At 42.8% G+C, this 25735-nt stretch overlaps 1 protein-coding gene across 1 annotated transcript in view; it reads left to right on the forward strand.

Moving 5' to 3' along the window:
• The window catches only part of LOC132380153 (protein shisa-6-like), a 568432-nt gene that overhangs the window by 483348 nt on the left and 59349 nt on the right, over positions 1-25735 (forward strand). The window lies entirely within an intron of this gene.

Consider the following 25735-nt stretch of genomic DNA (forward strand, 5'->3'; position numbering starts at 1 on the left):
ACTCCTCCAGAGTTGTTATAGGTCTTTAGGAAACCTCCCTCACAAGTCCTCTTCTTGCACAGTCACTCAGTTCTAGGAAATGGCCTGCTCTAGGCAGATTTACATAGGTGCCATATTCTTTCCATTTCTTGATGATTGATTTAACTGTACTCCAAGGCATATTCAGTGACTTGGAAACTTTCTTGTATTCATTTCCTGACTTGTGCTTTACAATAACCTTTTCGTGGAGCTGCTTGGATTGTTCTTTTGTCTTCGTGGTGTAGTTTTTGCCCGGATACTATTTTTACTATAATGAATTGAAACACCTTGACTGCACACAGTGATCCCCATTTAACTAATTATGTGGCTTCTAAACCCAGTTGGCTGCACCAGTGATGATTTGGTGTGTCAATACTAATGCAATCAATTATTTTGTGTTTTATATTTGTAATTAATTTAGATCGCTTTGTAGCGATCTGTTTTCACCTGACACAAGGAAGTCTTTTTCTGTTGATCAGTCAAGAACCCAAATTAAGCCACTGTGAATCAAGGCTGTAAAAACAATAAAGCATGAAAACTTCCAAGGGTGAGGGGTGATTACTTTTTATTGGCACTGTAATTCTGTGACTCTGTATCAACTGGTTAGTAATTCGTAAGTCAATGGATTCTGATCGGTAATCTATAAGTAGAGCTTTAATGTGTCCCCATGCCCAGGCTGTTTTGCCTCTGGAAATTGAAGTTACTATCACCATGAATTTCCTCATCCCCATTGATGCCAAGCAGTAATCTCACTGTATATCCCTGTTTCGTGCTCAAATAAACTGGCATATGGACTTGTGAGGATTGCACATCCCAGACATTTGGAAAATGTGTCCTGCACTCATAGTGCTTTGGACTCCCTTGAGAACCTGAAGCACAGCATGGATCACAAGGAATTTCATGCCCTCAACATCCATATCATTAGGAGAAGAAATTTGACTGGTCTTCAAGGAATTGCTTGCCTCCTTTTTGTTGTGTATACCATATTGACTGCCATATTGCAGCCACTACTTTGCACGAAGGCCCACATCTCATGGACTAGGGTTATTCTCACCTAGTTCCCAACACTTGCCTTCATGAGCTTCCAGGCCTTCATGAATACCTTCTGCAGACCTTCAAATGGGAATAGACCATCTGCACTGCACCAGAGGAGTCCTATAATTCTTTCCAGAAAAACTCAGAAACCATTAATATCAGCTGTGGCATCCTTCATGACCTAGCCCACAGAAGGGCAAGCTTTCCCTAGATGTCTTCAGTAGGAGGTGGAGTTGGTGGCACGCAAGGTGGAGGTAGAACTATTACAGAGGAGAATGTCAACAGCTGGTTTCTGGATTTGATGTCCAGCAATGTCCAAAGATTCTCCAGGACCCCACTTGACAAGGTATACATACAGTCAGGCAATAACTAGGGCAACAATAGCTCCTTTATTTCATTTTCAATGGCCCTATTTCCTGTCTAACACAGACTACCTGTTTTGATTTCAGCAGACCTCGTGTTTACCATGTAAACTGTTCACAGTAAAAACTAACCAGAATGGGCACGAGGAGGCTGAAGGGAGCTGGGCTTCCAACAACCATACTCATCATTCTACAGATGCGCAGCAGACAGCACCCTGACGTGCTGGTATGGTACCTCGGTGGACAGGAAGGCCCTACAATGGGTAGTCTAAAATGCCCAACAGATCATTGGCATTGACCTGCCCACCATCAAGGACATAGTTACAGAAAGGTGCCAGAAACATCATAAAGGATGCTACTCATCGACTGTTAGTCCCTCTCCCATCAGGGAGAAGGCTACATCGCATCCATGTCAGTACAACCAGACTTTCACCAAGCAGTAAGGCTGATCAACACTTCCACCCACTAACTCTGCCTCAACTTTATTATTTCCTGTCAGTTACCTAACGTACCGCCAAGCCTCACTTTATGGGCACTCAATCATTCTATACACAGGTTTCTCAACTGGGGTTCTGTAAGAGTTCAGTAGGGGTTCTGTGAGAGATCGTGAGTAAAAAAGAAACATCGTTTTTTGAACTTCAAGGAAATGCTAGCGCTTGCAGTGGTGGTGGGCAGTGACCAAGTAGCCCCATAAGCAATCCTGTTAGAGGTCTCTCTGCCCAGTATGGCAGTGCGCAGTAGGACCGCGTTTAATTGGTTGAGTCCATTTTCAGTTTTTGACACAAGATAGGGGAGGCCGTTGATAATTGGCGGGCACTGTATTGCACGGAGGGGAGGACGGTAGGCGGATGAGGAGTGTGAAGTGCGTTTTCTGAGCATTGAATGGACTAGCCCAACTTGGGCTGTGATGTCAACTTTCCTTCTGAATTACTTCCCCAACTTCCCCCTTATGCGTCACCCACTGGCTTATGGAAGTGAACAAATTCTATCTGTGTAGTACAAAATTGGAGGGAAATTTTCATTCTAAAGAAGAAAATTTTATGCACCGCGACGCAGCTGCTAGCCAGCCACTTATCTGCTGTTATAATCATTACAGAAGGTGAATTGTATTGTGAAGTTTTCATATGTTTTGCAGTTTACTCGTTTAGTTATTTAATATGCCATTCCTTTTTTATATTTTATTAACCCCTGTGTTAGGACAAGATGCAGTACGAGAAATTGAAAAGGTTTCACTCTCAAACTACGATAAATTGACATATTGATGAAGTTTTGTGTGATAAACTGAAAAACAACAACTTCTCTATGCAGGTTGATGAGCTGACTGATTCACCAATAAATGTCGTCTTGTAGCATTTGTAAGGTTTGGAAATTTTGGTGAAATTTTAGAAACCTTTTTCTGCTGCCCAAAATAAGCTAAGGCCAAGATATATTTACTGTATTGTCTTCCTATCTGGAAACAAAAAGTCTGTCTTTGAGAAACTGATTTGGCATCTGTACTGATGGTTGGCTCCATGGGAGGTTTGGTTGCTCTTGTAAAAAAGGGAAAATCCTTTCGTTGTCACAACACATTGTTTTCTTCACAGAGAGGTGCTGATGTCAAGAAGAATTGAAAATAAAATTTAAAATTTCTGGATGATGCTACAAAAATGGTTAACTTCATCAAACAAACACGAGTTCACTCAAAAATGTTTTTAAAAACTGTGAAAACCAGGACACAGAGCACACCAGTCTCCTGCTACTTACAGAAATCTGGTGCCTCAGCTCTCAACAGGGTGTTTGAGCTGAAAGGTAAATTACAGGGGTACTTTAAAAAAAATAGTAGGACAGATTTTGCTGAGTGCTTTGAAGATGAAGAATGGCTGCAGAAACCAGCCTACTTAGCAGACATTTTTCATCATAGGAATCAGTTGAACAAGATTCTGCAAGGCCCTGGAGAAAATGTTTTGACTTCAAGTGACAAGTTTCTTAGATTTAAAAGGAAACTGAATTTTGGAAAAGTCATGTTGCAAAAGGAAATCATGAAATGTTCCCACTGCTGCTTGGGATTCAGAGTGAGGAATGATATCAGAAAGTCACAAGTCTTATTGAAAACAGAAATCTATGATGTTTGCCTTATGAGTTTTTTAAATTTATGAAAGCGAAAGAAAGAAATTAATTTCAAGAAAGGTAATCTAAACTTAACTACCTGCCTTTTTCAGGAAAGGTTGGCTAAAAGTTCATTCTTTACTCAAAGGAGCATTGACAGTTATTTTTGGTTTACTATATCTACAAAAGAGAAAAACGTGCGGATGCTGAAAATCCGAGCAACACACACAAAATGCTGGAGGAACTCAGCAGGCCAGGCAGCTTCTATGGAAAAAAGTACAGCTGATGTTTCTGGCCAAAACCTTCGGCAGGACTGGAGGAAAAAAAAGCTGAGGCGTAGATTTAAAAGGTGGGGGGGACGGGAGAGAGAACCACCAGGTGATTGGTAAAACTTGGAGGGAGATAAATGAAGTGAAGAGCTGGGAAGTTGATTGGTGAAAGAGACTAAAGGTCATGGAAGAAAGAAAAAGGGAGGAAGTGTGGATGAGCACCAGAGGGAGGTGATGGGTGGGCAAGGAGATAAGGTGAGAGAGGGAAAAGGGGATAGGAAATGGTGAAGGTGGGGGGGGGCGGGGATTACCAGAAGTTTGAGAAATCAATGTTCAAGTGTTGTTCCTCCAACGTAAATGTGGCTCCATCACGACAGTGGATGGATATATTGGAATGGGAGTGGGAAGTGGAATTAAAATGAGTGACCACTGGGGGATCCCGCTTATTCTGGCGGACGGAGCGTAGATGCGCGGCAAAGCGGTCTCCCAATCTACATCGGCTCTCATCGATGTACAAAAGGCCACACCAGGAGCACCAAACACAGTAAATGACCCCAACAGACTCACAGGTGAAGTGTCAATGCACTTGGAAGGACTGTTTAGGGCCCTGGAAGGTAGTGAGGGAGGAGGCGTAGGTGTAGCACTCCTTCCGCTTGCAAGGATAAGTGCCAAGAGGAAGATCAGTGGGGAGGGATAAATGTACAATGGGGTCACATAGGATCCCTGAGGAAAGCAGAGAGTGTGGGGGGGAGGAAAAGATGTGCTTGGTGGTGGGATCTTCCTGGTGGGGATAAAAGTATATAGGGACTGGACATCCATAGTAAAAATGAGATCATGGGGGCCAGGGAACTTGAAATTCTTAAAAAAGATCAAGAGGGTGTGAGGTGTCAAGGATGTAGGTGGGAAGGGATAAAAAAGAGACAAGGCAAGCCGATATAATTTCAGTGGGGCAGGAACAAGCTGAAACAATGGCTCTACCAGGACAAACAGGTTTGTGGATCTTGGGTAGGAGGTAGAAACGGAAAGTGCAGGGTGCGAGAACTATGAAGTTGGTAGTAGTGGATGACGAGTTTGTATACGTTCCCAGAAGATTCAATATCTACAACATTTTGATCACGCTAACATACTGTAAGCTGTAGATACATTAAGACTGATGCAGGGATTCCCGAGACCTGAAAATTACTTCAAGGGCTCCTCCAGGGCAAACATCTGGAAGGCAATATCTAAACAGCAGTTGTGCTTGGAGGGATTATTCAGTAAACCTCGAGGAATAAATTTAGTGAAGTTGACTGTACTTGGAGGTCCTTAGAGAGAAAGGATGTAAAGTTTCTACACCTGTGGCTGGACCACAACATGCAAGATACATACCCTGCCTTCCCAGTGTTGTTGACAGCAGAAACCCTTAGTAGTGGCCCTCCCAATGCAGTCGCAGCAGCCTCTGCCGTTGTTTGAGGAATCTCTTGTTGGAGTGATTAAACGATCCTTTTCACGGAGGCTCAGTATTGTATCTCAGGCATAAATACTGAACAAACCAACCAGCCAAAGCTTTAACCCTCACCAGTGTGAGGACTGGAAGTACCCCAGACACTGCATTTTCCCCTTGACATCACTCGCAGGCTGACCAACAGGTCAGATAATGCATCAAATATTCCAAACTGCATGTACCGCTTTCTTTCTCTGTATGCTTTCTGATTATATTTTTTATCCAAGTCATCTTGAATAAAAATTATATATGACTTTGACCCCCTGCGTCATTAAACCTTTGAGTGAATAGCGGCCTGCTCGTGCCAGGTGTCTCCGTATGTGAAAGATGCACTTCCTCTCCCGTCTTGGCTGCACAAACAGTGTCTGAACCAGTGCCTGTCAGCGTCAGGTGCAGTGAACCTCTCTTCTATCTCAGCAGAGTGCTCCTTATGGAGGAGAAAAAGCCTGGCTGGATTGTGTGATTCTCCAATACAAGGCAGAAAGATGAGAACGTTCAAGATGACATTGTTCAAGCTCCTAGATGATTCATTTCAAGTTTGTCATTCAACAATACATGAATACTCATAAATACAGCATCACTCCAGATCCAAGGTGCACAACACAGTAACAACAGTCACACATAGCACACACAAGACAGCAAGCACATAAAGGTATCAGGTCAGATACAGCCCACATTCAAACTATCAAAGCCACAGAAATCTACAGCCAACCACAATAAAGTTTGTCTTCTGTCGAGTGAGCACTTGGGGGACAGCACCAGCTCCAGCCCGGAAGCTGCTCCACGCGGCTCCTGGTGGACGCCTCTCACCTGGCAGCTGTAAACAGAGATACACCTGGACTATTAATGGCCAAGAAGAAAGGAGGTGTGTAAAAAGGACATTTAGAAACCCACAAATCTTCACCTCAGCTCCAGCAGGTATGATGGCAGGACAACCCAGTAAACAACTGTCTTAAAATCCTTTTAGAATCCAGGGTGTGAGTGGGATGAAGGGCGGGGAGGAATGGGGGAATGTTGAGGAAGGAGTCTTGGCTTGTGTCTGGTGTAAACCTGACTTTATTAGTTGCTTTAAAAAGAGAACAGTTACAGTATAGTTTCTAGATTCACTCGCGGGTGATTTCATTGGCCAGCTACTGCTCAGAGCACAATCCCTGGTATGAATGATACAGAATAAGACGCCTTTCACTGCAACTCATCACAAAGATGTAGGTCATTAGGTATGAGATTTGTACCTTCCCTAGCAAAGCCACCCTCCCAAACATTTCAAAACATACCTCAGTAACTTTTCAGTGGATCACATAATTCACTTTCAGCAGTGTTCTAACCTAAGTGCCCTTAAAGGTCTGGAGCACCTGACTGCCTGGAGGGATACATAATACTGCAACATGTTGTTGGCCAGGCACTAACACAAAACAAAGCTGTGTATGCTCAAACTGAGCTAAGTCGCTTTCACCTGGCACCAGTGTTCAACTGGCTCCAGAATGCACCAGCATGAGGTGATGTGGCTAGCCACATGGTGCAGGCTTAGAAGAGAATGAATTTCTGTACCTTTCTTATTTGCTTCACTGGTCTGGGAAAAAAAAACCTGGCGTGAAAGGTAATCCAGGACAACTAATTGAAGCTTTATTGTCATTCTGCTACCAAAGGCACCTGAGGTAGAATTAATCTGGCGGGGCCTTAAAAGGGTCATGGTGTTGCAAATACAATGCCCATTGTGAACATTTATTAGCACACCATTGAGTTACCCTCAGAGGTAAAAAAAACCGCGTTGGGAAAGTGGGAATACACACTAGAATAATACTGCTCCCAGAATTAGAAGCAATTATTTATTTATGTAGCACTGCCATTCATCATAATTGTTGCTGTAAGCTGAAGTTGATGGAATCTAAAGGCAGATATTTTCACCAAACACGATGTAGAAAGCCTTAATGGCACTAGTAAAGCCCACCTACACAGGCAATGATGGGTCACACTCTCTGACAGCAGAAATCATGACATTTTGTCCCATGATGTTTATTTTTGATATGTCACTTCACAGTGAGGATCTCTCTTATAATTGGTGTCAGAGGTGTCTATGTTAAATGTTACATGCACATCAATGAGTCAGTAAGTCTCCCGCACAATGGGACAGTCCTTATTCGGAAGCACAGTGATGCAGCGAATTAGAGTTCTCCAACAGCAGAATGCACAGTGGGACAGGGAATTAGAGACGTGTTGCAGCAGAGCCCACAAGGAGACAGTGAATTAAGATCTGCCTATAGCTGAGTGCACAGAGCGACAGTAGTTTTTTTTTTACCTATCGCAGAGTGTACAGTCCTCAAAGAGGACCATGACCTTGTTGTGGTTTGGAGGCTTGCGTGCCTCAATGACCTGGAGACCTACGCTGGTTGGAGTCAGGGCTTTAGATTTTGGCTCTCGGTAGGGTCACCCATGCCTATCAGGTCAAAGGGTCGAGGCCAGACTAAGAGTGGTCCACTGACCCTCCAGGTTTGGGGGGGGGGGGCGGTCGGCTCAGGACTATCAACCCTGAGTGGTCCAACAAAACTGTTGCAGAAACAGCAATAAAGAATCCTTCCACATCGGTATGTGATGGTTTTTCTGTGTCCCCACATGGGATTTGCATGACACACAGTGAACCAAGAGCAAGCTACCGACATGATGAAGGAAGTCTTGAACACTGCCAGAGAAGTGGCTGCCCTACGTGCCAGTGGTATATCAGGCAAAAGTGGAGTGTACAGTAAGTCAGTGAATTAAACTGAGTGCCAGCAGTGGAGTTTGCATTGGAATTCAGCTGTAGTCGAAGCCCATCTGCAGACAGACACTTGGCCAGTTCCCAGACCCACACACCACCCCCAAAGAAGGCTCACAGGTTCAGAGTGGAGAAACAACATTCAGGATGGTTTTGAGAACGTCAAGACCTTGCATTGGAAGCACAAGAAAGCAGTGAAAGGAGTGCGTGGCCTCACAAACTATCTGCACATCTGCCCATTTAACTATGTCCAGCTCCATCTATGGAAGAGTATGCAGTTCTCATTAGTCTCTTCAGAAACCCCCATACGGGGCATCCTTGATCTCGAGAGATTGTCTAAGAAGCATATTGGGACAATAAATGAGAAAGTTTTACTGCATCGCAGTGCACAGTGAGTTCGTGGACTCAGATTCAAATATGTGTTGCAGTCTATTGATAGGATGCAATCTTTTGAGAACTTTATCATTGAGTTATTTGTTGATGAGAAGAACAACATTCATATCAAGCTCTAATGTTGTTTGTTCTACATACATTACCACAATAGAATTATTCTCATCAACATTATAGGTAAGGGATAGAGGCAGTAATGAATAGCTTTAAAGCAACACGCACACAATACTGGAGGAACTCAGCAGGCCGGGCAGCATCAATGGAAAAGAGGAAGTTGGCATTTCAGGCCAAGACCCTTTATCAGGACTGGAGAAAATGATAAGAAGTTGAATAAGATGGTGTTAAAGGGCAGCAGAGATCACAGACGGGGGAGGGGGGGGGGCAATGAGAGAGGATTTCACTGAACTCCCTAAGGGAAGATTTAAACTACTTCAGGGTAGGCATCCCTGGAAGAGACTTCGCGGTATAGTAGCCTTTACTCTTTTCCATAGATGCTGCCTGGCCTGCAGATTTCCTCTTGTTTATGAATAGCATATATCTGGTTAGGAGAATTCCTGGCTGTCTTTGAAGTCTGGACCGCTTAGCATGGAGAAAAAAAATTAATAGCATAAATTAGATAGATCTATGCAGGATCATGAATGCATGGTTTTATATATTGTAGAGCCATTAGATTACTTCAACATTTGAATTTACTGATGGAACTCAAGGGAGAGTTTGGCTCATTTTCAGCATGGTAATGTGGTTAAATATTCCTTTGTTAATGATTTTTAACCTGCAGCCAAAGTAATGAATAAGGTGAAAGGATTTTAATAAACTGTGGTCTATAATGGACCATATATTGCTCCTTGCTGCTGCCTGTGTTATTAATCAAAACACTGCAGCTACTTCAACCAAAGACTATATTTTAATGTGGGGTCTTATCCATATCACCAGCTCAAGTAATTGCACTAAGTATATCTTTACAGAAATGCTGAATATTTCTGTCTTTGTGGTTGCTGCACATACATTCAATATTGCGTTGGATGTTGAAAGGGAAAGAGAAGGTGGCAAATTGTATGGCAAGTAGGTCTGTGAAAGGTTTCAACTTCACCCAAATGGTACATGAGCGCTTCTAGGTGCCACGAAGTGGTTTTCTTCAAGCTCAGTGTTTAATTCAAATGCATCTGTACAGGGAGGCAGTAATAAATGTGTACTATCAGCTTGAGGAGGATTTGCAAACACATTGATCCATTAGCTCAGCATGACTCTAGCTGTAAAAATGCCCACGGTTCTCAATGTTTACACAGTATAGTTGTACCACACAGCAGTTGATGATCTACCCACTGACAGTTAGATTAACACAAATTCTCAGGTGTCTGGTTCAGTCATGCTACTGTATGTGTCCAGCAATGACTAGTAGCTAGGAATCCTCCATTATTATAGCTTCCCCTCCACATTCTGACCTGAAGTTTATGCACCACTCCACAATCCCCAGGCTTGGCTACACAGACAAAGGACTAACTGTTAAAAGTCTCGAAGAAAGTACTAGCAGAAAATGCCCATTTCCTGGAGATTTTGCAGTGATTTTTGACATTGTTTTTGGGAACATTGTTAGCCATTGCAATGTGATCAATAATACCTATATACAAACATATTTTTCAGCAGAATGCTACATAGATACAAACACCTCAATAAGAATCCTGTCCAAGCAAATACTTGCAAAGCACCCCTCACATATCTGAGCTACACACAGCATTGTGAATCAAACTGAGCCTCATTAGTGGTAGGAGGCTACATGCTTGAGTCATAGAGGTGGACTTACTCATTGAAAAGGATGAAGAATAATATCATAGCCAAAAAGAGGAACAGAAGTATTAAAAAACATGGCAAAAATTTAACGAGGGAATAGTTTTACTGTATGAAGAACAAATTAACATTATGTTACGCTGAATGATGAAACAACATTCATTGTCTACAGAAGGATTTGGAATCATAGAGTCATAGAAAAGTACTGCACAGAAAGAGGCCCTTCAGCCCATCTAGTCTGTGCTGAACCATTTAAACTTGAAATCAAGCTTACATGCACCACTTGTGCTGGCAGCTTGTTCCACACTCTTACCACCCTCTGAGTGAAGAATTTTACCCTCATGTTCCCCTTAAACCTTTTACCTTCCCCTCTTAACCCATGACCTCTAGTTGTAGCCCCACTGAATCTCAGTGGAATATGCCTGCTTGCATTTACCCTATCTATAGCCCTCATAATTTTGTATACCATTATCAAATCTCCCTTCAATCTTCTATGTTCTAGGGAATAAAGTTCTAACCAATTCAATTTTTCCTTATAACTCAGGTCCTCCAGTCCTGGCAACATCCTTGTAAATTCTCTGTGCACTCTTCCAATCCTTCTTACATCTTTCCTGTAGGTAGGTGACCAAAACTGTGCACAGAATGCTCCAGATTAGGCCTCCCCAACATCTAATGTAATGTCCCTTCTCCTATATTCGATATTTTGATTTTATGAAGGCCAATGTGCCAAAAGCTTTCTTTATGACCTTATCTACCTGTGATACCACTGTCAATGAATTATGGACCGGTATTTCTTGCAGAAAGACATATTACACTCATCTATTAAGATGCTTCAGAGTAATGTAGGACCCCCAAGATATATCTGCAGAAATCTAATATAGAATTGACTGCAGATGCTGGAAATCTGAAATAAGAAAAAATTATATTCTAATTACAGTCAGCAGGTCAGCCAACAACAATAGAGAGACAGTTAACATTTCAGAACATTGCACTTCCACAGTTGCTGCCTGACTAGTTGATTATCCAAATATCAAACTTTCAGTTGCTGATACATTACTTTCCTATTCTTAACTGTATGTCACCAAATGGAAAAGTTCTCATGTTTGATTATCTCATTAGAACAAGGAATGACTTAAATGTAACTAAGTAGCTTTTATCAAAAAGCAATGCAAGCAATTCATGTCTTCATTTGCACACTGATGCAATTTCATTTATTTGTTCATTCGAGAGATGTGGGCTTTGCAGATTGAGCCAGAGTCTGATTGCCCATCCCCAATGGTGTTTGAGAAGGTAGTGGTGAGCTTCCTTCTTCAACTGCTGCAATCATTAAGGTTTGGGTATACCCAGTAGGCTTAGAAAAGGATCTCTAGGGTCTTGACAGTGAAGAAAAAGCAATACGAGGGTTGATTGATAAGTTTGTGGCCTAAGGTAGAAGGAGTCAATTTAGAAAACCTAGCACATTTATTTTTCAACATAATCCCCTCCTACATTTACACACGTGGACTAGCGGTTGTGGAGCATACGGATCCCTTCTTTATGCATGTAACGAGAGTGTCTTGGACCTCCAGCTGGTCCACAGCTGGGGTGATTGATAAGTTTGTGGCCTAGGGTAGAAGGAGATGAGTTATACAGCTCTCGTTACATACACGTGCAACTCTTTGAGTGAAATGCAGGAAGTTTAAAGTTAATAACTCATCTCCTTCTACCTTAGGCCACAAACTTATCAATCATGCGTGCTGTGGACACTTTTTGGAGGTCCAAGATCCGTATGCTCCACGACCACTGGACTAAGTGTGTAAATGTAGAAAAAATAAATGTGCTAGGTTATCTAAAAGTGATTCCTTCTACCTTAGGCCACAAACTTATCAATCACCCAGCGTATGTTTTCAAGCAAGGCTGATTTGTAGCTTAGAGGAAAAGTTCCAGCTTCTGATATTCCCGTACTTCTGCTTTCTTTGTTCTTCTTCTGGTAGAGCTTGTGGATCTGAAAAGTGTTGTCTAATGAGTCTCATCATGAGATGGTACAAAAAGCCATTACTGACGATTCTATTAATTATACTCTTTCTACACTGTAATCACTGCAGTCCACAATCTGTAATTGCCCTGTGGGAGTTGAGCTTTTAAACCACCTGTATGACCTTGTGTTTTGGCGGTATCCTGAACGATTCTCGAGAAGGCAGGTACGGCTGCAGCAGCCATTGACTAGGGACCAGATTGAAACTTCAGGCCGGATCGAAGTGGCGGGGCCTGTGTTGGAGAATAGAAAATGAACCAATGTTTAGCGCTTTAATCTCTGAGCCAGGTTAAAAAGATCAAGGTCTCAAGGCCGAGGGATAAGGACAAATCAGTGTTCAGCTCACCACTCTGAGAGGGTTTGCTCGTGTCAGCACTAAGCCGGTTCCAAGGTTATGGCCTGCATCCGTCAATCTCCTGGTTGAGCTGCTGTCCTGATCTGACTCGGTGGCTGTGAACTCACTTTTGGATACTCTACAGTTTATGTTCTGTGTGTTATTGTTTGCACGATTTGTTCTTTTTGTGTTGCACATGGCCTTTGTGTATGCGTGCATTTTTAGTGGGTTCTATTGTGTTTCCTTGTTTTGTGGCTGCCTGTAAGGAGACAAATCTGAAGGTTGTATATGGTACACATTCTTCGATAGTAAATATGTATTCTTTGATATGTACTTTGAACTTTGTACGGTGATTTGGTGGTGGAATGAGTGAATGGTTGTGGAATGAAAACCTTTCAAGTGGGCTGCTACATCCTGTATGGTGTCAAACTTCTTGAGAACTGTTGGGATGCTCTCATATAGGCAAGTGGAGCTTTCCATGATATTCCTCACTTGTGAATAGGCTTTGTGGAGTTAAGAGGTGAGTTATTTGCCACAGGATTCCTTGCTTTTAGGAAAACTGACGTCTTTGGTCACATTGTACATTGCTACTCATGTTCTAGTCCTGTTTCCGGTCAATGGTAAACTCCAGGGTGTTGATAATGGAAGATTCAATGATGGTAATGTCATTGAATGTCTGGGGCTGATAACTGGCATTTCTCTTTTAAGATATTGGCATTTCCTGATTCTTGTGTGGCTCATGCTTGGGTATTGTTCAGCACCTTCCTCATTTGGATGTGGACTACTCTGAGGAGCCACAAATAGTGCTGAACATTGATAAAATCAGTAACTATTACTAATTCTAACCTTTTGAAGATTTGAAGGAGATTGGTCTAAGGATACTACCCTGAGGACCTCCTGCTGAGATATCCAGTAGCTGAGATGATTGACCTACAAGCAACACAACTACCTTCCTCTGTAGCAGGTGTATTTTCAAACCTGTGAAGGTTTCTTCCCCTGATTCCCATTGACTTCTATTTTATCCAGAGCTCCTTGGTGCCATACTTGATCAAATGCTGCTGAATAAGGGCAGCTTTTCTCACTTCAGCTCCTCTATCAGACCAAGGCTGACGAGGTCAGAAGCTGAATGTCTTTGGCTAAACACAAACTGAGATCCTGTGAGCAGGTGTTTGCTAAGCAAGTGTTGTTTGTTGGCATCATTGACTCCCTGTTCCACCACGTTGCAGGTGATCAAGGTCAGATGAACAGGGCAGTGGATTTGTATAACATCTTATAGCAGGACGTACCATAAGATATAGGAGCAGAATTAGGCCACTTGACCCGTTGGCAAGAGGGGCCGGATGGACCCAAACGCAGGACGCAGGCACTGAAGTACTAGGGGGAGGACAGGATGGGGATGCCATGGCACAAGGGCAGCTGGGGTTCAGGCAGGCAGAGCGGAGTGGCTCCCGAATTTCCGGCAGGCGGAGAAACAGGAAACAGAACAAAACGACCTGGTCCCAGTCTGGTCCCAGTCCCAAGGCCCCTTATAAACACCTGCAGCCCAATGAGTTATAGGTGTGTCTCCTTGAACCAAGAGGGTCCAAACTAGATCACGGGTGACGGGAGAGACAACTGCAGGACCCGGAGTCCAGAGCCCCTGGACCAGATCAAAACCCGGAATGCGGTTCCGGATCGGACCCTGACACCCGTCAAGTCTGCTCCAACATTTCATCATTAATGATCCACTTTTACTCTCAGCCCTAGTCTCCTCCCTTCTCCCTACATCCCCTCATGCCCTGACTAATCGAGAATCTATCAACCACTACTTTAAATATGCCTGATGACTTGGCCTCCACAGCGGCCTGTGACAATGAATCCATCACTCTCTGGCTAAAAAAATCGCTCCTCATCTCCATTCTAAATGGGCACCCCTGTATTGTGAGGCTGTGCTCTCTGGCCTTAGACTTCTCCGCCACAGGAAACATCGTTCCCACATGCACTCTATCAAGGTCTTTCAACATTCTCTCGGTTCCAATGATGTCACCCCTCATCCTTCTAAATATCCACGTTTTGGGGTAAGTACCATTATGTCTTGTGCCATATGATTTGCAGAGTGTCACTTGTCTTGTGTATTAACTTTAATTGAATAATTTATGGAACAAGTGCCTGGTCACAAAGTTAAGACTTTTGTTTTTTTATATATAATGGTGGGATAATTTATACCAGAAAGGCTGTACACACACTGTTCATACTCATTTACAGTAATTGCTGGGTATTGCTGGCAGTGCCAACATTGATAATTGTACTTAATTGCTCATTTGTTTGTGTTGTGGAAAGTCCATTATAATGCATTTGTATGGCATAACTGTTCTTATCTGCCTTTACTATTTGAACTTGAAAGCACAAGTTGATATTTTTAGTGCTGGAGTCTTTGTGAACCCATCTATGCCTAGCAAAGTAATAATCTGCCATAATTTGAAGATAGGACACCAATTCAATGTAATGTAGGCTACTGCCTTTTTCAGCATGTTTAAATGTGAGACATTGTCTGTAACTACTAAATAAGCAACCAGTAGTTGTTCACAATGCCACAAGGAACTTCCCAGCCTAAATCAGAAAGACTCAAAAATTCATAGGAAAAAAGGCATTAACTGTGCACATCACAGAGCTGTCAACCAGAGGCAAAGCTCATTTCATGACAAGGTATTAAGATTATACTTCTCTGGATAGGGGAGCTCCTCATAAGTATATGTATACAGAACTTCCCCTTGATTCATTCCTGTGAACTGAGCATCAGAAGATGCCTGGGGCCCCAAAACTGTCATGAAATCTATCCTGCCAATCTCGCAAATGCTTGTTCATGTGTACGGACAGTATAAAGTTAGGTGTTTGTAGCATGCAGAGAACCTGGCATTTAATTGAAAGAAAAAATGCTAATATTCAGTTTTTAAGGAAATTGGATCTAATCACTGGAGGATTATGATGCATATCAGTACTTGTTGCCTCAAGAGTGTTCTGATGCCTTCACCATGTGACAGATATTATAACAAGCAAAGTAAGCCAGGCAGAAGTTTAATTCCAATGAAAATGAAACAAAATGCAGATGCTGGAAATCTGAATTAGGTTAGAAAATGCTGGAAAAACTCAGCAGGTTAGGCAGCAAAGATATTTGGTTCTGCATACCTTCATCACTTTTACATCTGAAATGTTAGCTACGTGCCTCCCTTAAAATACTGGAGGAACATGGCAGTGTCTGTGGAAAAGAATAGAAGTCAACGTTTCAAACTGAGATCTTTCATCAGGGCTGAACAGAAAGGGGAAAGAAGCCAGAATAATAAAGTGGGGGAGGGGAAGGAGTATGAGCTAGCAGGTGACAGGTGAAGCCGTGTGAAGGTGAAGGAAGGTGGGTGGGTAAAGGGGTGAAATAAGAAGCTGGGAAATGATAGTTGGAAAATGTGAAAAAGAAAGAATCCAATAAGAGAGGAGAGTAGGCCATGGGAGAAAGGGAAGGAGGAGGGACACCAGGGGGAGGTGATAGGCGGGGAAGGAGAACGTGTAGAAATACAGAAAGTAATGCTCAGTGTGCAGTGGCTACCAAACTTGTACACTGTATAGATGCAGCAGGCTCATTCCCGGCCTGATGTTTCTATCAAAACCAAGTGAACTCTGTTAACAAGCTACCAGTTGCATTTGAAACCTTTCAACAGCAGAGAAACACCTTGGCCTGCGTCACTCAACATCTGTTAGCACTTCCTTGACGACCATCCAAACATCAAGGGAAGCGTTCTGTGTTGTTTTGTTACACTGAGCATTGTGAGCAGAAGGGCAATGGTTGCACACAATATTTCATATAATACCCTCGAGAGGATGGTGGCTGGCCTTGGATCAATATTAGACAGACCGTTTTTGTGAACGCCTGCAGACATATCTACAGCCATTCTGCACTGAAGTTAGCATCAATCTAAAAGCATCAATTAGTGCTAACAGTAAGATTTCTACTCAAAAGCAACATCTAATAATTAAAAAACAAGCCAATATCTTGCTTTTGAAATTTGTTTCTAATGGAAATTATATTTTGTGATGCGAAAGTGCATCGACTAGACTAAGAAAACAATTCAGACAATGAATTTCCATCAAATTAAATCCTAAGGAAGTTACAAGGAGGTGTGATACATTTTCAGCTGAGCTAATGACAACTGATGTGATTCAATCATTACCTCAGTTTATGCTCCAAACTTTTTTGACACAGCATCCGATTCAGAAGTATACCTGAGTTAAAATTCTATCCAGCATTCATGCCTCAGTTATTATTAAGGATTATCTGTTCTGCAATGTTATTGCAAAAGGTTGTTCTTTATTTTCTCTGCAGAATGTAACACTTCATTTGATTAATCAACAGTAACATGTAATAATATACCCTAGATGTCTTAATTCTTCTGTCCTGGTGCATCATTTAGGCAAAACTTAAATAATATCTAAATCTTGTTAACTATAGTTAATAGCTAGGCAGAAACAACTTAAAATTCTTTTGGTTCAGATTGGTTCTTACTTTCTGAATCATGATGTGGCTCCAACACAGAGTTATGAGATAAAACTTGCTGCAATAAAAGTTAAAGGAAACTTATTTTGGAAAAATGATTAAAAAGATTAAATGTATCTTTTCAGTTAACAAACTGACACAGTAGAGTTAGTGCAACTCTGGCCTCCTGTGCTTTCTGTGTGGTGTTTGCAAGCTCGCATTGAAACTGTGTGGACTTTTTCCCAATTCTCAAAAAGAGTGGCTCAGTAGATACATTGGACACTGTAGAATAACCTTAACATGTGAGTGGTAGAATCTGTGGAGAGTTGATGGGAACTTAGGGATAATAAAATAGTATTCATATAGAATTAGTGTGAAATGGGTCTTGATGATCAGCATAGAATTGTGGGACAAAAAGCCTCCGTTATACACTCCATGAGTATATAACTGACTTTTCCCTAACCCTCTGCACCATCAAGCATGCTTGTGGCTCCTCTGTCACTAGATTACTTCTATCCCCTTTTGTTCTAGCGTTGAAGGTAGATATTTTAGTTATTGCCTTTCTGTAGCAACATGTATCATCTATACAAGATGATAGAAGAATTCAGTCAGTGGAATAAGAGCTAAGAAGCAATAGGTGGATGCAGGTGAGGAGGTGTGCCTGGCAATTCTGACTGACATTCTGATCATTCAGCAGCATTAAACATTCAATTGGACAATAAAAAATAAATTGCAAGTTTATTATAGTTCTAAACAACCAGGACTTTTGAGGATCTTTCCTTCTCTTTAATCTTTTTTTCCACATAGTATGCAAGATTAATACATTAAATACTGTACACAGTAATTTGTTCTCATATTAATTGCTCGTTAGTTCAGCCCTAGCTCTAGTTAATAGAAATGCTTCACTGCATTTAAGAATGAATTCTTGAGCAATTACTTATTCAGTGACTTGAAATATCATCATCCCACCAATTATATCTGTGCCTTTTTTATTTCATGCAAAGATATTTCAGAAGTCCTCCATATTCATTGCAAATGTGAACTAAAATCAGCAGTATTTACAGTGAGCTTTTATGTTACCGACTATTCCTGGATGGTGTGAGCTGATATTAAAATTCCCAAGTGTAGCAATAACGTTGTGTCTTTCAGAAAAAGTGAGCAAATCGCTTACAAAACAAGAAATAGCATTTGCACTGTCTCAGCATTTCCATTGAATCATTTAAATCTGAGATTCAGTACTCATATGCCCACTAAACCAACTCTTATTTTAGGGTACCGCTACATGAGCATCCTCAGTAAAACTAGTTCTGAGCTCATCAGTGAGGCCCAGTGTATATCAATGTCCGATCAATTTGTTAACGACAGGTTCTGCCCACAGAATTGTATTGACAACCAATTAGGGCACTGATGCACCATCAATAACTCACTCTGAGACGTAAGGCGAGATATCGGCTTTTATTGACTGGAAGAAGGAACAAGCAGTGGTTGACCACCATACTACATCCTGGATATTGAGGGCCAGGCTCAGACCTCAATCGCCTTTATACCGGGGTCTGTGGGAGGAGCCAGGGTCTGTGGGAGGGGCCAGAGGAGCAGTCAGCAGGGGGCGTGTCCAGACAGGTATATGTAGTTCACCACATTCACCCCCCCACCTTTGTTTTAAAAAGAGTCTCCATGGGGCAAAAGTTCTTACAAGTATATTTACAGGTTAAGTCTATCAGGTGGTCGTCTCTGTCGCTGCGATCTACGTAGCACAGGCTGTGATTGCACAGATGCCGGTGGTGGTGAATGCACAGGAGCCAGTGGTGGTGATTGCACAGGAGCCGGTGGTGCTTGCACCGGAGACGGAGGTCAGCCCACTAGGCAACAGTGATCCCTCACGCGTATGCGAGGCGCCTGGTATATACACGTATGAGACGCCTGGTATATGAGTGTCGTGAGGAGTCAGTGTGGGGGCTTGGTGTGCGCAGTGTCACCTCGGGTACAGGGTTCATAGTTACCGGGGAGTGTTCGGGGTAGTGGTCTGCTGCTCCTGCGGGTGCCAGGTCGCGGACGGAGACCGTGTCCTCCCGCCCATCAGGTAAGACCGCGTAGGCATACTGGGGGTTTGCATGTAGTAGGTGAACCCTCTCGACCAGCGGGGAGTATTTATTACTCCTCACATGTTTCCGGAGCAGCACTGGCTCTGGGGACGTCAGCCAAGCTGGTAGGGTGGTCCCAGTGGCAGACTTCCTGCGAAAAGAGAATAGGCGCTCGTGAGGGGTGGCATTGGTGGACGTACATAACAGGGAGCGGATAGAGTGGAGTGCCTCAGGGAGGACCTCCTGCCATCGAGAGACCGGCAACCCTTTTGACTTAAGGGCTAAAAGTTGGCCTTCCACACTGTGGCATTCTCCCTCTCCACCTGTCCATTTCCCCGGGGATTATAACTCGTGGTCCGACTAGTAGCAATGCCCCTAGCTAGCAGGTACCAGCACAGCTCGTCACTCATAAAGGAGGACCCTCTATCACTGTGGATATAGCAGGGATATCCGAACAGAGTGAAGAGCTGGCGCAGGGCTTTTATGACGGACATGGTAGTGGTGTCGGGGCAGGGGATGGCAAAGGGGAACCGCGAGTACTCGTCGATAATATTGAGAAAATAGACATTGCGGTCGGTGGAGGGAAGGGGGCCCTTAAAGTCAACACTCAGTCGCTCAAAAGGGTGGGTGGCCTTGACAAGTTGCACCGTTTCAGGATGGTAGAAGTGCAGTTTGCACTCAGCGCAGATTTGGCAGTCCCTGGTTGTCGTCCTGATGTCCTCCAGGGAGTATGGCAGGTTCCGGGCTTTCACAAAATGGTAAAATCTGGTGACCCCCGGATGGCAAAGATGTGCATGGTGGACGTATAGCTGGTCGAGCTGTGCACTAGCACAGGCTCCCCGGGATAGGGCTTCAGGGGGCTCATTGAGTCTGCCAGGCCGGTACAGGATGTCAAAGTTGTAGGTGGAGAGATCTATTCTCCACCGCAAAATTTTATCATTTTTGATTCTGCCCCGCTGTTGGTTGCTGAACATGAACGCAACTGAGCGCTGGTCGGTCAGCAAGGTAAACCTTTTGCCAGAGAGATAGTGCCTCCAGTGCCTAATAGCTTCCACTATGGCCTGGGCTTCTTTCTCCACCGCAGAGTGCCAAATTTCAGAGCCTTGAAGGGTACGAGAAAAGAATGCTACTGGCCTGCCTGCCTGATTGAGGGTAGCAGCAAGCACAAAATCAGAGGCGTCACTCTCTACTTGGAAGGGAATGGTCTCATCCACCGCATGCATCGTTGCTTTGACAATGTCCCCTTTAATGTAGCTGAAGGCCGCGCAGGTCTCGGCAGAGAGGGGAAACATGGTAGACTTGACCAGGGGGCGGGCCTTGTCTGCGTAATGGGGGACCCATTGGGCATAATAGGAAAAAAACCCCAGGCACCATCTGAGGGCTTTGAGAGTGGTGGGAAGAGGGAGTTCTAACAGGAGGCGCATACGGTTGGGATCAGGGCCAATGACCCCATTTTCCATGACATACCCAAGGATAGTGAGTCAGGTGGTTCCAAATACACACTTGTCCTTATTATAAGTAAGGTTCAGAGCTTCGGCCACTTAGAAAAATCATTGGAGGTTGGCGTTGTGATCCTGCCAGTCATGACCACAGATGGTGATGTTATCCAGATAGGGAAATGTGGCCTGCAGTTGGTACTGGTCCACCATCCGGTCCATTTCCCGCTGGAAAACTGAGACACCATTTGTGACACCAAATGGGACGCGCAGGAAGGTGGTGTAGGGGCGGTCCTCTGGGCAGATGGGGAGCTGGTGATAAGTGGATTTCAGATCTATTGTCAAGTACACCTTGTACTGAGCTATCTGGTTGACGATATCCACGATGTGGGGTAGGGGGTACGCGTCAAGCTGCGTGAACCTATTGATGGTTTGACTATAGTCCATGACAATCCTATTTTTCTGCCCGGTCTGAACAACAACCACCTGGGCCCTCCAAGGGCTTGTGCTTGGCTCAATGATCCCCTCCCTGAGCAGCCGCTGCACCTCCGACTGAATGAAGGCCCTGTCCCCCGCGCTGTACCTCCTGCTTTTAGTTGCCACAGGTTTACAGTCGGGGGTCAGGTTGGCGAACAACAGTGGGGGAGGGAACTTGAGGGTGGAGAGGCTGCAAGTGGTGTCAGTAGCGCAGCTGTCGGCATGGTGCTAGGTGGGATGTGTGGTTCGGTGTGTGTGTGTGTGGTCAGTAGTGGGGTATATGACGAAGTCCCACCAAACTGAGGATTCCGGACAGTGAGTGGTGGGAGGGGCCCATCATATGCCATAGTCACACTTTCGAGTTGGCTCTGGAAGTCCAGCCTCAATAGCACAGGCGCACACAGTTGAGGCATGATCAGTAGCGCAAAGTTCCGATATTCTGTGCCCTGCACCACCAATGTCGCTACACAACCCACCCAGATGTCTGTGGAATGCGACCCAGAAGCCAAGGTGACCCTCGAGAGGAGAATTCTGTGCATAACAGCGAGGTCAGTTGCACAAACCTCCTCCAAGTATGATTGGAAGCATGCAAGCCAGAGTTCAAAGGCTTCAGGGTCTTGGGGGTCCAAATCCAATCTTTCCGGACGTAAAACAGTTTCCATGTTTTAAAACTTCCAGTCAATAAAATTGATGCACCATCAATAACTCACTCTGAGATGTAAAGATGAGATATCGGCTTTTATTGACTGGAAGTAGGAACAAGCAGTGGTTGACCACCATACTACATCCTGGAGACTGAGAGGCCGGGCTCAGGCCTCAATCGCCTTTATACAGGGGTCTGTGGGAGGAGCCACAGGAGCAGTCCGCAGGTATATGTAGTTCACCACAGGCACATTTCCAAATTTACCAGCCATGGAAGTATTTAAATATGAATGAGTATAATTGGTAAATCAGTTTATCATTGCCACATGTTACAGAAGACCAGTGATAAAAACTTGTCTTACTTATTGTTGATACAGGTCCATTCATTACCACAGTGTGTTGAGGAAGTAAAAGATAAAACAATAACAGAACACAGAATAAAATATTACATTTTTGGAGAAAGTGTGGCGCAGGCAGACAGTATAGTACAAGGTCATAACAAGGTAGATTGTGAGGTTAAGGGGTCACTTATTGCATTAGGGAACACTTTAATAGTCTTCTAAGAGCAGGATACATACTTTCAGGATTTTGTATTTTCTGCTTGATGGGTGTTGGGTGGGGTGGGTGGGGAGGGGAAGAGTGAATGACTAGGATGGGTGGGGTCTTTGATTATGCTGGCTGCTTTACCAAGGCTGCAAGAACTGTAGTCTGAGATAATCACGGCGAGGTTGGTTTCCATGATGAGCTAAACTCAGTCTACAGCTCTTGTGGTTGGTGCATCAATAAAAACTGGTGAGGAGCATAGGAGACATGCCAAATCTCTTTAACCTGCCCAGGAAGCAAAGGCACTGGTGGGTTTTTGTGGCCATGGGATTCACGTGCCTGGACTGAGACAAGCTGATAGTGGTATTCACTCCTAAGAGTGTGAAACTCTCAACCTCAGCACTGTTCACCACAGGAGCATGTGAGTATAATCCCTCTTAAAGTCAATGACTAGTTCTTTTGTTTCACTGACATTGAGGGAAAGATTATTGTCATGATAGCATGTCAGTAGGCCCTCTATCTCTTCCTGTACTCCACTTCATTACTGTATTTGAGATACAGCCCATTACATTGGTGTCATTTGGAAATTTGTAGATGGCGTTACCACAGAAACTGACCATGCAGTCATGATCTATAAAGAGTAGAGAAGGGGGCTGAGGATGTAGCCTGTGAAGTTAGAGCCATAGAGCTTTACAGAACAAAAAGAGCCATTTCAATCATTTAGCACATGTCAGATGGTTATTCTGCCTTGTCTCATCAACCTGCACATAAACCACTACCTTCCCTTCAATGTACTTTTCCAAAACAATACTGAAGTTAGTTGGAGATGCTGTTGCCTTTCCTACTGATTGAGGTCTGTTGGTCACAAAGTCAGGTTTCAAAGGGAGGTGTTGAGCCTCAAGTTGAGGGGTTTAGAGATGGGTTCACTTGGATATTGGTACTGATGTCAGAGCTGGAATCAATAAGTAATAGTCTAACATACTGTAAGTGTCTTTACTGTCCAGAAGCTCCAGAGATGAGTAATGTACCTGGGAGATGGTATCTGCCATTGACTTGTTCTGGCAGTAGGTGAATTGCAGTGGGTCAAAATTGTCAAGGAGGCTGGAATTAATACAAGCGATGAGCAGCGTCTTAAAGCACTGTATGATGGTGGATGTCACTGGCATTAAGGCATGTTACCTGTCACAACTGTTAGCTTGTCTGGGATTCTATTTTGGACTGATGTTGTCTATTGACATCCCAGATAGATTTATGGAGGTTTTATCTTATATTCTTGTAATAATCAAGATCACACTGCAGTCCTAAATTTCATTTGGGAATGGATCTCCCAGTTCATGCATGGCTTCTAGTTTGGTATCTCTCAGATTGTCCCCTTTGATACACAGTCTTCAAAACACTTGTTGATAAAGTCCTTGATGGTAGTGACATACTCATCTAGGATGGTAGTTGCATCTTTGAATGTGGACCAGTCTATTTACTCAAGGTAGTATGGAAGCTCAACTCCTCAGACCAACACTGAATGACTTTCTGTACCAGACCCTTCTGTTTCAGCTTCTCTTTGTATGCAGGGAGAAAGAGTACAGCTTGGTGGTCTGATTTACTGCAGTGCTGGTGACACATGGCTCAGTAGACATTTTTGATGATTGTTTAGCTATAGTCAAGGGTGGTGGAACAGAAGATATGCTGGTAGTCTGAAACATTCATAATGATTCATTTAAATTCAAAAATAAAAAAACAGACTTTGTTCATTCTTAAAATTGTTTGAAATATATTAAAAACTAAATCACTTAACATCAATCAAATACATTCAAATTTTTGATTAAGAAAGAAAATGGTCTTTTATTTACTCTTCACCTTTGCAGCCAATCTTAGCCATGCATTTCAATAGGTTCTCTGTGCCTGAGCTAAATCTGACTTGGGATTGGTTCAGCAGATAGTTCTGCAGTAGAAATACTGAAAAATCAGAAAGCTGGATTGAATGGAGATTCTGAGTGAAGCAAAATCAGAAAGTCACTTCATGTCTGTAAACTTCTGCATTAATACAGACATAAATGCTGAAAATGTTGAATGGTAATGGCAGTATTTCTGTGAAAGTTTCAAGATTTTTTTAAATCTTAAGAATGTTCTAAAGTGCACTGTTGCCAAATAATTTCTTTTGAAATGTTATTTTTTTATTATGTAATGGAAGAAAATGAAGCAATCAAGTTGATCATAGCATAATTCATTCACTGCAAAGAGATTAATGAACAACTAATGTACCTCCCTAATTTTAGTTTAAAGATAGATGTTATTCAGATCACTTGTGTGGAAAGTGTCCTATTCCTTAGACAAATTCATGGGAAGAAAGGCATGGCCAATATTCTCATCAGTTGGACACCATCTCTTACAAAGCTGCAAATTAGTTTAATCACTGGACAGGGCATTGAAGAAAATTAACCTCAAGATCAACTTTGAGAATGTAATCACCAAGCCATGGCTGAAATATTTCTGATCTTCATTCATTGTCGCTAAAATGTTTCTGAACATCATTCATTGTCTCCTATCCCATTTATTTTAGTGGTTTGTGACTCTGTACACCCCAGTTGAATTAACTTGATCTCTATTCCATTAAGTGATTAGTCTTACTGCTATAGAACTCAAACAGAAGTTGTGCCTTGGGGCCATTTGCTTTTCGACCTAACCATTTTTCATAAAGGATCTCTTGTGCACCTTGAAAGGAAAATAGCTTTGTATTGGGAAGAAGCAAGCCATTTTAACATTGTTGAGTTAGAAATCTCAGTTTAACGGCAATTTGCTGACAAGCAAACATGATCAGTAATGCGGAATGTTTAAGACAACAGCAGAGGTGGAGATCCTACAGCGTTACAGTAAATACAGAGCTGAAGACCAGTTAAGTACAATGGAGTCGAGAATTGTCTAAACAACCTGTTGTAGGCTTGCCTTCTAAATAACATACAAAGTAGATTAAAAATTATCAATGAAAACTGATATATCAATAATTGTAAAATAATAACAACTGCCTTTGCTGTGTAAATCTGAAATGTTCATATTGTGGCAGAATTTTGTGATACTCGGTTATTCATTCAGTTCTTTGTTGTGATTGATGTCCTTGTTTTTAATTATAAATACACTCACTTCTGTCATTTACTTACTATGACAAATGGTTTGAAATATCTACATTGCTTAAATATTAATGACTTCTCCACCACACTCTATTCACTAGCTAGCAGTTGGGATGAATAACTAATATATTTTGTTGGTCTGGTCCCTAGTTGATTTGTGGCTCCTATGCTGGTGAATAAATTTACAGAAATTGGTTTTCTAAATCTCACGATTTTGTGGAAAGATTAATGAGTTGTTATATTGCTTAAATGTATTAAAAAGGAAAGAACAGCTGCTTTTAAAGTAGGGTCATTTTAATTTAGACTCAAAGCAAGTAAGTAGTATTCATAGGTCAGGTACCTATATTCGCACAACTTTATCCAAGCAAGTGACTTAGAACCTGAACTATCTACATAATTTTAAAACGGA

This window comes from Hypanus sabinus, chromosome 23, assembly GCF_030144855.1.
Source record: "Hypanus sabinus isolate sHypSab1 chromosome 23, sHypSab1.hap1, whole genome shotgun sequence".
Taxonomy (NCBI): domain Eukaryota; kingdom Metazoa; phylum Chordata; class Chondrichthyes; order Myliobatiformes; family Dasyatidae; genus Hypanus; species Hypanus sabinus.